The sequence below is a fragment of the Trichechus manatus genome, unplaced genomic scaffold, assembly GCF_000243295.1.
Source record: "Trichechus manatus latirostris isolate Lorelei unplaced genomic scaffold, TriManLat1.0 scaffold00236, whole genome shotgun sequence".
In the NCBI taxonomy this organism is placed as follows: domain Eukaryota; kingdom Metazoa; phylum Chordata; class Mammalia; order Sirenia; family Trichechidae; genus Trichechus; species Trichechus manatus.
Genome location: NW_004444172.1, coordinates 735,474 through 748,343, shown reverse-complemented (window position 1 = coordinate 748,343; position 12,870 = coordinate 735,474).

The window sequence follows — 12,870 nt, the reverse complement described above, 5'->3', positions numbered from 1 at the left end:
GTGTGTGTGGGTATGTATATATGGAGCCCTGGTGGCAAAGTGGTTAAGAACTCAGCTGTTAACCAAAAGGTTAGCAGTTCAAATCCACAAGCCACTACTTAGAAACCCTATAGGGCAGTTCTACTCTGTTTTATAGGGTCTCTATTGAGCCAGAACTGGCTCAATGGTACCAAACAACACCTAAAAAAACAACAATATGCATAAAATCTATACTATATATTCTTAATTATAAATGATATTTATTATACATGTATGTATGTGTACATATGTGCATATACACACACACACACACACATATATATGTGCCTTAGTAGTGCAATGGTTAAGCCGCTGTGTTGCTAACCAAAAAGGGAAAGGTCGATGATGATTGGAACCCACTTGCAAGTCTGAAGGAGAAAGATGTGGAAGTCTGCTTCTGTAAAGGTTTACAGCCTTGAAAATCCTATAAGGCAATTCTACTCTGTCCTATAAGGTCGCTATGAGTAGAAATCAACTTGACAGCAGTGGGTTTGATTTTGATATACATAGAAATATATAAAGTGTTAATGTCCTCACATTATTTATAGATCAAAAAAAACAAAGGCTCAGAGAGTTTGCATAATATTTCTACTTTACAGACATTCAAGGATTTTAACTCACTACCCATGTTCTATTTCTAGACCTGGGTTTGAGTTAGGCCCTCACCACTAAGTTGTTGTTTGACTTGGACAATTATTTAGTCCTTCAATGTCACTTTTTATATTTGACAAAAAAAATAAATAAATACAGCAACCTTACAGAGTTTTTGTGAGAATTAATACCTTGCAAAGAGCACACCTTTCATAGATTTACTTTATCATATGACATTGTTATATCCTATAATTATAATCAGATTTGTGATTAAGGAATTTCCTTAACATCTTCCCTTACCTACAGGCTTAGGAACAAAGATATCATGGAGAAAATTAGGAAGTTAATTAATCACCAAACTACTTTCTCACTCAATATAATCTAAATAAGTATTTATTCGTTTATTTCTTATTTCCCAACACTTTTCAGATACATTGTTGATGGCAATTTGCTCTTTTTTGAGTGCCATCTAAGTCAATTGTTGTTATTGTTTTTGTCACCTACCATCTAGTCAGAGCCCAACTCATGGTGATCCCATGTGTTACAGAGTAGAACTGTGCTCCATAGGGTTATCTTGGCAGTAATGTTTACTGAAGCAGACTGCCAGGCCTTTCTTCTGTGGAGCCACTAGGTGGGTTCCATCTGCCAATCTTTCCATTAGCAGCTGACTGCACACTACTTGTATCATCCAGTTTTCTTCTTAAATCAATTAAACATTGTATATTCTATGATTTTCAATCTTTTGCATGCTTTACAAACATCTTTGGGTTAATGTAGAAATGATACATTCACATTCCTTTGCTCTCAGGTGGTGTCAGAAAAACATATTTTAAAATGTCCCCATTGGACATTATCTGAGTCAGGATGAATAAGTAGAGGTCTCTATTTAGGAACTCAATACTTGTATTATTGTTTGACTTTAAGTTGTGCTTAACAAAAGATTGCTAAACACATTAGACCATCTCAAGAATAGATTTGATTCATTGAACACTAATGACTAAAGAACAGATGAGTTGTGGAATGACTTCAAGGATATCATACATGAAGAAAGCAAGAGGTCATTAAAAAGACAAGAAAGAGAAGACCAAAATGGATGTCAGAAGAGACTCTAAAACTTGCTCTTGAATGTCCAGTAGCTAAAATGAATGGAAAAAATGATGAAGTAAAAGAATTAAACAGAAAATTTAAAAGGGCAGCTCGAGAAGAAAAAGTAAAGTATTACAATGACATGTGCAAAGACCTGTACTTAAAAAAAAAAAAGGAAAAACATGCTAGGCATTTCTCAAGCTGAAGAACTAATATTGGAGGATTCTATGGCCAAAATACTGAATAACACAGATAGCTTCAAAAGAAGGTGGAAGGAATACATAGAATAACTGTACCAAAAAGAATTGGTCAATGTTCAGTCATTTAAGGAGGTAGCATATGATCAAGAACCAATGGTACTGAAGGAAGAAGTCCAAGATGCACTGAAGGCATTGGCCAAAAACGAAGCTCCAGGAATTGATGGAATAACAATTGAGATGTTTCAACAAATGGATGCGGTGCTTGAAGTGCTCACTCATCTATGCCAAGGAATTTGGAAGACAGTTACGTGGCGAACGGACTGGAAGAGATCCATATTTATGCCTATTCCAAAGAAAGGAGATCCAACCAAACGGGGAACTATTGAACAATATCATTAATATCACACACAAGTAAAATTTTACTGAAGATCATTCAAAAGCAGCTGCAACAGTACATCAACAGGGAACTGCCAGCAATTCAAACAGGATTTAAAAGAGGACTTGGCACAAGGGATACCATTGCTGATGTCAGATGGATCCTGGCTGAAAGCAAAGAATACCAGAAAGATGTTTACCTGTATTGTATTGACTATGCAAAGGCATTGGACTGTGTAGATCATAACAAATTATGGATAACATTGTGAAGAATGGGAATTCCAGAACACTTAATTGTGCCCATGAGGAACCTGTACATAGATCAAGATGCAGTTGTTCAAACAGAACAAGGGGATACTCCGTGGTTAAAAGTCAGGAAAGGTGTGCATCAGGGTTATGTCCTTTCACTATACCTATTTAATCTGTACGGTAAGCAAATAATTTGATAAACTGGACTATATGCAGAAAAACACGGCATCAGAATTGGAGGAAGACTCATTAACAATATGTGATACGCAGATAACACAACCTTGTTTGCTGAAAGTGAAAACGGTCTTGAAGCACTTGCTGATGTAGATCAAAGATCACAACCTTTAGTATGGATTACACCTCAACATAAAGAAAACAAAAATCCTCACAACTGGACCAGTAGGCAACATCATGATAAAATGGAAAAAAGATTGAACTTGTTGAGGATTTCATTTTACTTGGATCCACAATCAACATCCATGGAAGCAGCAGTTAAGAAATCAAAGGATGCATTGCCTTGGGCAAATCTGCTGCAAAAGACCTCTTTAAAGTGTTAAAAACAAAGTTGTCACTTTGAGGACTAAGATGTGCCTGACCCAAGCCATGGCATTTCAATTGCCTCATACGCATGTGAAAGCTGGACAATGAATAAGGAAGACGGAAGAATTGATACCTTTGAATTCTGGTGTTGGTGAAAAATGTTGAATATACCATGGACTGCCAAAAGTATGAACAAATCTGTCTCGGAAGAAGTATAGCCAGAATACTCCTTAGAAATGAAGATTATGAGACTAAGTCTCACATACTGTGGACATGTTATAAGAAAGGGCCAGTTCCTGGAGAAGGACATCATGCTTGGTAAAGTGAGGGTCAGTGAACAAGAGGAACATCCTCAATGAGATGGATTGACACAGAGGCTGCAACAATGGGCTCAAACATAGCAATGATTGTGAGAATGGTTCAGGACTGGGCAGTGTTTCGTTCTGTTGTACACAGGGTCGCTATGTTGGAACTGACTCGGCACCTAACAACAACAACAACAAATACATTTCATAACTGCCTTTACTGTATCCTCACAACCAATTCTTTTGATTCAGAAATTATATAAAGTACAATTTGCTACTTCCCTTTAACAACTTTATTTTATTTCAAGTAACAGAAAATTTGAGTTTTGCATTATGAAATGTTATCTGATTCTTAAGGAGGAAAATGAAAATGTTAGCTACGGTTTATATACAGCCTCAGTTTTTGAGTAGCAATGTAATATAGTTCAATTAAAATTGTTGAAAATAATACCTAATATGAAGAAAAAATTTAGTTTACTTCTTCCAGTCTTATATCCAAAACTCAGTGATAATAAAATCAAGATTAATACAATGTACTTTTTGATGACCCATTCTTCCCATCAGTCTTCTCCATATCAGTAAATGATATCCATATTTACTCAGTTGTTAAATAAAGGTGTAAACGTTATTTATGATTTTTATCACCTCTCACATATATCTGTCAATCTCTCCAAAATATAGTCACTTTTTAAATGTATTTTTTTCTCTCTGATCCATCATTGTCATTAAGTTTATCTTTAGCAGTGATCAGCAAAGGAATCTACTTGTCTAATTTCTTAACTTCCTATAAGCCATTAATCCCAGATTACCTATAGGGATTTCAAAAAAAATGGAAGAATGGTTTATTTCAGTTTCCTACTTAGAAATCTCCAATAGTTGTATATTACATTTAGAACAAAAGTTTAACTCTTTGGAATAAATGGGCACACTAGTCCAAAAGCAAAGACGAGAAGGCAGGAAGGGAGAGCAAAATTAGAGGAATAGAAATAGGGAACTCAGGGTGGAGAAGGGTTGCCAACTTATGTCACAAAACAATTTGTGTATTAATTGTTAAATGAGAAACTAATTTGCACTGTAACTTTTCACCTAAGCCACAATTTAAAAAAAAGAAAGGACTTGCTATCTTCTAACCCAGGGAGTACTGAGAGAACAATGTTCCTGGCACTGAAAAATAAAATAAACTGGGAAATTAAACAAATATATACAATTTAACTTTTGGAAAAATTTAACACATGCAGAACTCTCTGGCTTCATCTTTTTTGTATTAAAATATATTGCAGGAGTGGGTGGAGCAAGATAACAAAGCGTGTAAAGCTCCCACTTACTGCTCAGCAACTAACACACTGAACAATGGATCAAAATAAACCCAGACTGAGACCTCAGAATTCCGGATGGTAGCTGAGGTGCTGGACATTTGGGGTGAGTCCAGAAGCAGGAGAGAGGAGGAGCAGGGATAACACAGAAGCTAGGAGAACCTACCTGCTGTCATTAGCTGTCACTGGGACCACTTGCTCATTGCAGTCATTTTGGGAAGGGGCAGGGCAGCATTGCAGACAGGAAACACAGAAAAGGAGCTCTTCTGAGGAAGCTGTAGCCTAATTTTTTTTTTTCTTTTTTTAAAGCCGCCCAAATTGGCCATGGGAATTCGTGGGCCATGCAATTGGGAGGGGGCGAAGGGAGACTGTGGCGCTGCAAGAGGGTCCTGTTGAATCTCACTGAAGCAAGAGATGGATGGGCACTAGGACCAGGAGGAACTGCACAGACAGCAGATGAGAGGAATATTTCAGACCCACAGCTAAGACAGAGGGAAACTGGTAGCTCTCTGCTGTCAGTGGGACACCATGTGAGAGCCTGTGCAAGGGTGCCCCTTGACATAGAAAGACATAGAAAGCCCCCATACTTCACCACAGGAAAGTCAAGGCTCACCACTTACATTAGCGTCTGCAAACAGCTAAATCCTCCCACTCTTGCCCACGGGAATTGAATTCCAGAGATCAAGTACCCAGAACTCCTAAATCAGTACTGAAAGCAAACACACAAATAAATAAATAAATAATGCCTTCTAGTGGTTCTCGGGAGAAGATACCAAGCCCACTGCTATTGGGTCGATTTTGCCTCATAGCAACCATGTGGTGAGGAGTGGAGTTGCCCGGTGGGGTCCCAAGGGCTATGAGTCTTTGTGGAGGAATATTGCCACATCTTTCTCCCAAAGAGGGGCTGGTGGATGTGTGCACGTTGGGGGCTTGGCCTCTGTGCCACCAGGGAATCCAATCGGAAAATTTTTCCACGAAAACCAGAATACAAAATTTAAAGTAAAAAGAAAATAAAAGGTTACAAAATGGCCAAAGTATAACAAAAAATAACAAAGTATAGAAAATCACCAGATATAAAGGACCAATCAGAAGCAAAACATGAAGAAGTGGAACTTTGTCCTGTGGAAGCTGAATTAATGCAAAGAATTCATAATTTTCAGTCTATGGTGCCATATATGTTTAAAGAAAACAAAACACACACACACACACACACACACAAAAAAAAAAAAAAACTAGCAGAGATCAGGAAACAAATGGAGGAACAAAATGAGAGCCTCAACAACAAAATTAAAAAAATCAAAAATAAAAGACCCAAGGAGAACTACTGGAACTTAAGAATAAAGTAACCTATATAGAAAAAGCAAGAGAAACACTCAACAATAGAATTGAACAGAGCGGAAGACACAATAAATCAAATAGAAGACAAAATAACTGAACGTATCAAGTCTCAAGGGAAACAAAAGAATAGAACTGAAAAAAGCCAACAAACCCAAAACAAAATATGAGATTCAATTAAGAAATGTAACATCAGAATTATTGAATCACAGAGCACCATGACAACAATAAAAGCATAGAAACAATTTTCGAAGAGATAATCAGAGAGAATTTCCCAGATCTGGGCAAAGAACCAAACCTGCAACTACAGAAAGCTGCATAAAACTCAATCAGAAGAGATACAAAAAGATCAACTACACACCATATCCTAATAAAATTCCTGAAAGCCAAAAGAAGATGAGAATTCCGAAAGCGCAAGAGAAAAATGCAATACAACATACCAGGGTTCTTTCCGGAGAGTTAGTGCGGAAATCTCACGAGAAACTCTAGACACCAGAAGACAATGGAGAGACATATGTACGATACTGAACAAAACATTTGCCAACCAAGAACACTTTACTCAGCATAGCTGTCATTTAAAAACGGAGAAATCAAGGCATACCCAAACAAACAGAAGCTAGCTCTGAGAACTTGCCATTACCAGACCACCTTTGCAAGTATTTCTCAAGGGAGAACTCCAAATGGAAAGGAAGGAGCATTAAACTAATACTCATATCTATACATGGAAAAAATAAATACATAAGTAATAAGAGAGAAATCTCCAAAAAACAAAACACGGGCAATTCCAATGACCAAGTATATATTTTCAGGGAATAAATTAAATGATTAAATCTTGCAAGTAATATAACATGAAGTTTATGAGAATTAAATACAAAGTAAACGTATCAAATATAGATTATATATTGATGTTAATGGAGACACAGTAACAGAAATGAGGGAGAAAGGAGCATATCAGGTTGTATGTTAACTGTTGTTCATATGTTAAACATCGTTGCACTTGTAAGTTGTATAATGTAATATATGTGGTAACCACTAAGAAATCACCAAGAAATAGTATTCAGAAAAAAAAAGAAGGAAGAAAGCACAAAGGCTCATCACAAGAAAGTTGCCAAATACAAACAAAAACAAAAATTAGAATAAAAAACAAAGTAGATACATAACACTCAAAAAACAAATAGCAAAGTGCGTGAGGTAGACCCTTAGCTTTCAGTAATAATCTTAAATGTAAATGGTCTAAACGCTCCATGCAAAAGGCAGAGAGTGGCAAAATCAACACACAAAAATAAGTTGGGTTCCCCTACACTAACAAAGACTACTCCAAAACAGAAATTAATAAAACAATACATTTTACAATAGCCTCCAAATCTATAAAGTACCTAGGAATCAACCTAACCAGAGAATAAAGTATTTATACAATGAAAATTATGAAACAGTACTACAAGAGACTGAAAGAGACCTACAAAAAAGGAACTGCATCCCACGATCATGAATTGGAAGACTTAAAATAGTGAAAATGTCAATTCTATCAAAAGCAATCTTCAGATACAATTTAAACTCGATACGAATATCAACAGCATTCTTTACTGAAATGGAAAAACTAATGACCAAATTCATATGGAAAGGAAAAAATCCTCTGATAGACAAAGCCATATTGCAGAAAAAGAACAAAACAGAAAGACTCAGACTCCTCAATATGAAGATCTACTATATGGCCACTATAATCAAAACAACTTGGTATTGGTTCAATGTTAGACACAGAGAGCTGTGGAATAGAAAAGAGAACTCAGAATTAAACCCAGCCATCTATGGACGACTGATTTTTGACAAGTGGTCAAAGTCCATTCAGTGGAGCAGAAACTCTCTCTTTAATAAATGGTGTTGGCAAAACTGGATATCCACCTGCAGGAAAATTAAACAGTACCCATACCTCACACCATCAGAATCAACTTGATGGCAATGACTTGATGGCAATGGATATATATATATGTGTATGTGTCTCACACCATATATAAATACTAACTCAAAATGGATCAAAGGCCTAAATGTTAAATCTAAAACCATGAAATTTCTGGAAGAGAACATACGGAGAAAACTATGGAAACTAATCTTTGTAAAAATAGGATAACAAACATAACAACAAATGAACAAATAGAAGACAAAATAGATAAATGGGGCCTCATAAAAATTAAAAACTTATGCTCATCAAAAGACTTATTAAAATAGTAAATAGACAACCTACAGACAGAAAAAAATATTCAGAAATGAATTATCCGATAGGGGTCTAAACTCTAAAATCTATAGAAAACTGCAATAACTTAACAACAAAAAGATAAAAAAAATAATAATAATAAAACAAGCAAAGGACATGAACAGAACTTTCACCAAAAAGCACATCCAAGCAGACATGAAACATATGAAATGATGTTCAAGATCATTAGTTATTAAAGAGATGCAAATCAAAACTAAAATGAGATATCATATTACCCCAGCTAAAATGGCACTGATTTAAAAAAAAAAAAAAAAACAGAAATAGATAACAACAAATGCTGGAGAGGATATGGGGAAATTGGAATGCAGTTGGATTGCTGGTGGGACTGTAAAATGGTACAACCACTATGGAAAACGGTAGAGCAAATAAATGGAAACAACTGAAGTGCCCATCAACAGATGAATGGTTAAGGAAATGGTGATACATATGTACAGTGGAATACTATGCAACCATAAAGAATAATGATGAGTCCATAAAACGTGTTATAACGTGGATGGCCTTGAAGCACATAATGCTAAGTGAAATAAGGCAAATGTATAAGGAAAAATATTGTATGATTCCTTTTTTATAAGAAGACAAGAATAGATATTCATACACAGACCAATGTTCATCGGTAGTTACCACGGAGAGGAGTTGGGGAGGGGAAAGTACACTTCATATCACTGAGACTTACAATTTTTTTTTTTTTTTGGTGATGGGAAAAATGGCCTTGAATGTGGCTGTAGGGAACACAGCACAATCAAAGTAAAAACAAGTGTTTGAGAACATGTGGAGGGATATAGGCATATTGGTATATGGGTAGGTACAGGTGTGCACCTAGGTGAGAACAGATAGAAGTATCTATCGGTATATGTAAGTCCAAATATGTGGGTGCAGGCACATATGTTCATGTTAGTAGCATCTGGGGTCTTAACAGCTTGAGAACAGCCATGTAAGCCACAACTACCGGTCTCTACTTGCCAGGAGCAAAACAGTAAGAAGGTAACCAAAATATTAGAGAAGGAACAAATCAGCATGAGCCACATCATCTGCCCTGATACCAGAAAAACTAGATAGTGCTCAGCTACAACCACTGACTGTTCTGACTGGGGTCGAAATGGATGGTCCAGATGGAACAAGAGAAAAATGTGAAGCAGAACTGAAATTCTTATTAAAAAAAAAAAAAGCCAGACAAACTGGAATAATAGAGGAAAGAGTACTCCCGGAGATTATTGCCCTGAGACACTCTTTAGAGGCTATCCCCTGAGATCAACTTTTAGGGAAGAAGCAGAGTGACACACAAAATAAATATTACTCATAAGATTAGTGTTCTACTTAAAAACCATCAGTATGAGACCAAAAGGTCAACAATTACTCAAAAGCAAAGATAAGATAAGGCAGCATGGAAACTAGAGTACTGAAAATGGAACAAACAGAAAACAAAGAGAATGTTGACACATTGTGATAAATGTAACTAATGTCACTGAACAATTTGTGCAGAAATGGTCAAATGAAAACGTAACTTACTGTGTAAACTTTCACCAAAAACTCAATAAAATACTAATTAAAAATATATTGTTAATTAATTTTAAAAAATAGAAGCAAACATCCATGTAACTCCCAAGTAGATTGATACATAGAACTTTACCAGCACTGTAGAAGTCAATGGCCAACATTTTCCTGATCACATCTTCCCCCAAGCCAGCAATAACCACAAGTGTGACTCTTATTATATTTATGCACTGGCTTTTCTATATATTTTCACTATGTGACTATATATACCAAAAAGTACAAATTAATATTCCCCCTTTGCAAACTTTATGTAAAGGAAGTCAGGCAGTGTCTATTTTATGTGTTTTAATTTCATCAGTGAACATTGTATTTTTATAAATCATTCATGTTGTTGAATATATTTACAGTTTGTTCAATTTTGTTTCTATTTATTATTTAATGGTATAAAATTCATAGTTTTAAAAAATGCATTCTACTATGATGGACATGTGAGATGTTTCCATTTCAGGAAATGCATATTGTTGCACTGCACATAGGAATTCTTTGTGTTGTTAGGTGCTGTCAGGTGGGTTCTGACTCATAGCAAACCTATGTACAACAGAACAAAACACAGCCCAGTCCTTCACCATCCTCATGATCATTGTTATGCTTGTGCCCATTGTTGCAGCCACTGTGTCAATCCATCTCATTGAGGGTCTTCCTCTTTCTTCATTAAAGTGGGATTTATTCTTAAAATTACTGGGCATTTATTTAGCTCTTAAATAATTTTTCAAAGTGGAGGTATCAATTTATACTTGTAATACTTGTAATAGCAATGTTTGAAAGTGCCAGTACCCAGTATTGTCATACTTAATGATTTTTACCCATTAGCTTGATGTAGAATATTTCATTGTAGTTTCGGTTTGAATATTTCTGATTATTGAGGTGTTGTTGCTGTTGTTAGGTCCTGTCAAGTTGATTCCAACTCATAGTGACCCTGTGTACAACAGAACGAAACACTGCCCTGCCCTGTGCCATCCTCGTGATATTTGTTATGCTTGAGCCCATTGTTGTAACCACTGTGTCAATCCATCTCGTTGAGGGTCTTCCTCTTTTTCACTGACCCTCTACCAAGTGCGATGTCCTTCTCCAGGGACTGATCTCTCCTGATAACATGTCCAAAGTACGTGAGACAAAGTCTCACCATTCGCACTTCTGAGGAGAATTCCAGCTGTACTTCTTCCAAGACAGATTTGTTCATTCTTTTGGCAGTCCATGGTATATTCAATATTGTTCGCCAATACGATAATTCAAAGACATCAATTCTTCTTTGGACTTCCTTACTTATTGTCCATCTTTCACAAGCATATGAGGTATTATTATTATTATTGAGGTAGGGACATTTTAATACATTTAAGGATTTTCTCTTTTGTAAAGTGCTTTAAGATGTCATTTGATCAATTTTCTTTTGAATTATTTGTCTTTATTCTTATTTATTTGACACTTTCTTCTATATTGGGCATGTCCTCTCTTGGTCAGGTATATATCTTGAAACTATTCTCATTCATTGGCTTTGCATTTCACTCCCTAAATGTCCTTTGATAAGTAGCAACCTTAATTTTAATTAAGTCAAATAAGCCAATTTGAAGAAACAAACTGAAATGTTTGTGAATGAACAGACTAAAACCAAATGACATATAGTTTTCGACATTTAAAACAAAGAAAGAACTTCATTTCTGGTTAAGATTCAGTGGGTCACAGTAAGTCAATGTTTCTGCTTCAACCATTAGAAAAATTTGGATACATTTAAAAAAATCAGTTTTCTTTTTTTTCTTTTTTATTGTACTTTAGATGAAGCTTTACAGAACAAATAGATTCTCATTAAACAGTTAGTACACATATTGTTTTATGACAACAGTTAACAACCCCACGACATGTCAACACTGTCCCTTCTCAACCTCGGGTTCCCTATTACCGGCTTACCTGTTCCCTCCTGCCTACTAGTCCTTGCCCCTGGACTGTTGTGCCCCATTAGTCTCATTTTGTTTATGGGGTTGTCTAATCTTTGGCTGAACGTGAACCTCGGGAGTGACTTCGTTACTGAGCTAAAGGGTGTCCGGGAGCCGTACTCTCAGGGTTTCTCCAGTCTCCGGCAGGCCAGTAAGTCTGGTCTTTTTTGTGAGTTAGAATTTTGTTCTACATTTTTCTCCAGCTCTGTCTGGGACCCTCTTCTGTGATCCCTGTCAGAGCAGTCAGTGGTGGTAGCTGGGCACCATCTAGTTGTACTGGACTCAGTTTGGTGGAGGCTGTGGTAGTTGTGTTCCTTTAGTCTTTTGGACTAATCTTTCCCTTGTATCTTGTTTTCTTCATTCTCCCTTGCTCCAGAAGGGGTGAGAACGGTGGAGTATCTTAGATGGCTGCTCACAGGCTTTTAAAACCCCAGATACCACTCACCAAGGTAGAATGTAGAATATTTTCTTTATAAACTGTGTTATGCCAATTGAGCTAGATGTTCCGTGAAATCATGGTCCCCACAGCCCTCTGCCCAGCAATTCAGTCCCTCAGGAAGCTTGGATGTCTATGGAGCTTCCATGACCTTTCCTTGTACAATTTGTGCTGGTTTCCCTAGTATTGTGTACTGTCTCACCCTTCACCAAAGATACCACTTATCTATTGCCTATTTAGTATTTCCCCCCCATCCCTGGTAACCAACAAAGATTGTTACTTTTTGTATGCAAACTTTTTCATGGGTTTTTACAATAGAGTTCTCATACAATATTTGTCCTTTTGTGATTGACTTATTTCACTCAGCTTAATGTCCTCCAGTTTCATCCATGTTATGAGATGCTTCACAGATTCATCACTGTTCTTTATCATTGCATAATACTTCATTGTGTGTATGTATCATAGTTTTTTTATCCAATCATCTGTTGATGGGCATCTAGATTGTTTCCATCTTTTTGCTATTGTGAACAGTGCTGCAAAGAACATGGGTGTGCATGTCTATTCGTGTGACAGCTCTTATTTCTCTAGGATATATTCCTAGGAGTGTCATTGCTGGACTGTATGGTATTTCTATTTCTAGCTTTCTAAGGAAATGCCATATCATTTTCCAAAAT